The sequence below is a fragment of the Saimiri boliviensis genome, chromosome 3 (assembly GCF_048565385.1).
Source record: "Saimiri boliviensis isolate mSaiBol1 chromosome 3, mSaiBol1.pri, whole genome shotgun sequence".
In the NCBI taxonomy this organism is placed as follows: domain Eukaryota; kingdom Metazoa; phylum Chordata; class Mammalia; order Primates; family Cebidae; genus Saimiri; species Saimiri boliviensis.
The window spans coordinates 157,238,611-157,241,782 of record NC_133451.1 but is presented as its reverse complement, the minus strand read 5'-3'; the positions used below and the strand labels follow the sequence as shown (position 1 = coordinate 157,241,782).

Below are 3,172 nucleotides of genomic sequence, written 5' to 3'. Positions count from 1 at the left end.
TTTTTTATGCTGGTAAACTATGATAAATCATACAGACATGAATATCTTTCTTCTTTACTTAAGCCTATAGTCTGGAACAAATTCCAGGGCAAGACATTCCAGATTACCTTATCCAAATTATTTACTTACATACTATCCAGCAACAAAATAGTCTCTTAAGCAGAATAAATTCCTTTGTCCAAAATATCAAATAATGAGAATTTAAAAAGTCATAATAGCAAGTCTTTGAGAGGACCCAGTCTTTAAGGTCACAATTTTCATAGTTAAACAAAATATATCTGTTATAGTCCAGTTTTGTTGATTTTCTCTATGATCACACATTATTTTTTATTTCTCTACATTTATTTGAAAAGGTTTATTTGCTAGAATAACAATTACAAAGTTATGTGATTTATTAAAAATTATGTTATTTGCTATAAAAATAAATATTTATAAAATTTTATTTACATAAAAATATACTGTATCAGTATTCTTACAAAACTCATAAAGTTTGTTTTAAGAAAATTCTTGTCCACATTGTGCCCTCTGTTACACAGTTTGGTACAATTAAATTCCTAGAATGCTTAGAAAAATGTCTCCTATCCTCAATATTAGCCTCACATTTGTTCTTCCAAAACAAATTTAGCGAATGAAATGACGAGCAAAGAATTGAAGTTGTGCTCACTTTGGCAGCACATGTACTGAAATTGGAATGATACAGAGAAAACTAGCATGTCTCCTGTGCAAAGATGACATGCAAATTCATGAAGCATTCCATATTATTTTTACACCAACAATAGACAAACAGAGAGCCAAATAATGAATGAAATCCCAGTCACAATTGCTAAAAAGAGAATAATATATCTAGGAAAAGAGCTAACAAGGGAAATAAGGGGTCTGTTTAAAGAGAACTATAAACCACTGCTCAAGGAAATAAGAGAGGACATAAATAAGCAGAAAAAACATTTCATGCTCATGGATAGGAAGAATCAATATAGGAAAAATGGCTACATAGCCCAAAGTAATTTATAGATTCAATGCTAATGCCATTAAACTACCATTGACGTTCTTCATAGAATTAGAAAAATCTAATTTAAAATTCATATGGAACCAAAAAAGAGTCAATATAGCCAAGAAAACCCTAAGCGAAAAGAATAAAGCCGAAGGCATCATGCTACCCAGCTTCACACTTTATTACAAAGCTGCAGTAACTGAAACAGCTTTGTACTGGTACAAAAATAGACACATAGACCAATGGAACATAATAGAGATCTCAGCAATAAGACTGTACATCTACAACCATCTGATCTTCAGCAAACTTGACAAAAACAAGCTATGAGGAAAGGATTCCCTATTTAATAAATGGTACTGGGAAAAGTGGCTAGCTATATGAAGAAAATTGAAACTGGACTCCCTTTCTTAAACCTTATCCAAAAATTAACTCGTTAGATTAAAGACTTAAATGTAAAACCCAAAACTATAAAAAAAAATAAAAGAAAATTGAGGGAATACCATTCAGGACATAGGCACAGGCAAAGATTTCATGAAGAAAACACCAAAAGCAATTGCAACAAAAGCAAAAATCAACATATGAGATCTAATTAAACTTAAGAGCTCCTGAACAGAAAAGGAAACTATCATTAGAGTGAACAGGCAGCCTACAGAATCAAAGAAAATTTTTGCAATCTATCCTTCTAACAAAGGTCTATTACCTAGAAACTACAAGGAACTTAAACACATTAAAGAGAAAAATAAAACATACAATCCCATTAAGAAGCGAGCAAAGGACATGAACAGACATTTTACCAATGAAGACATTTATGAGGCCAACAAACATATGAATAAAAGCTCAACATCACTGATCATTACAGAAATTCAAATCAAAACCATAATGAGATATCATCTCATGCCAGTCAAAATGGCAATTGTTAAAAATTCAAGAAACAAAAGATGCTTCCAAGGCTGTGAAGAAATGGAAACACTTTTACATTTTTAATGGGAATCTAAATTAGTTCAAGCACTGTTTTAAGATAGTGTGGTAATTTTTCAAAGACCTAGAACTAGACATAACATTTGACACAGCAATACCATTGCTGGGTTTATACCCAAATGAATATAAAGTATTTTATTATAAAGAAACATGCATACATATGTTAATTGCAGCACAATTCACAATAGCGAAGACATGGAATCAACCCAAATGTCCATCAATGATAGACTGAATAAAGAAAATGTTATACGTATGCACCATGGGATATTATGCAGCCATAAAAATCAATGAGAACATGTCCTTTGCAGGGACATAGATAGAGCTGGACACCTTTATCCTCAGCAAACTAACATAGAAAGAGAAAACCAAACACATTTTTGTCACTTATGAGTGGGAGGTGAACAATGAGAATACATAGACACAGGAAAGGGAACAACAGACACTGAGGCCTGCTGGCGGTGAGGAGAGGTAGGAGAGGGAGAGTATCAGGGTAAAGAGCTAAGGCACAAGCAGAGCTTAATTCCTCGGTGATGGGATGATAGGTGCAGCAATCCACCAATGCACACGTTTACCTATGTAACAGACTTGCACATCTTGCACATGAATCCCAGAATGTACAATAAAAAGAATATTTTTTAAAAAGAATCAAAATTACTGATTTTAATAAAAATACATTCACTAGCTTAGATCAGTGCTCACTTTGAGTTATAAATACAAATGGTTATTTGGAATACAAACCAATCCAAGTTCCACTTGACTCAGAGCCTTTTCTTAGAAGGTTCTCTTTTGCCCTACACACAACATTAATTCATTTTCTTTTTAAACTGAAAGGACTGAAGAATCAGTTGGTACTTATTAGACACAGTGTCTTTTTCAAGAGAACTGTCCACGTTATCTAGGTTTCACGCTCTGTGTCACATTTACCTCCTCATGGTGATTACCATATATATATACTTTATACCTCCTCATAGTGATTACTATATATATAGTAATAATATATATATATACACCATGAACAGAGACTTTACCAATGAAGACATTTATGAGGCCAAAAAACGTGAAAAAAAGCTCAACATCACTGATCATTAGAGAAATTCAAATCAAAACCACAATGTGATACCATCTCATGCCAGTCAGAATTGTGGTTTTGATTACACACACACACACACACACACACACACACACACACACACGGTAATCACT

General features: G+C 33.0%; 1 non-coding gene across 1 annotated transcript; it reads left to right on the top strand.

Annotated features, from left to right (window-relative positions):
- The first annotated feature begins 656 nt into the window (after positions 1 to 656).
- Positions 657 to 763, top strand: LOC120367837 (U6 spliceosomal RNA). The gene has a single exon (XR_005582111.1). It is a non-coding gene; the product is annotated as a U6 spliceosomal RNA (small nuclear RNA).
- The last annotated feature ends 2,409 nt before the right edge of the window (positions 764 to 3,172 follow it).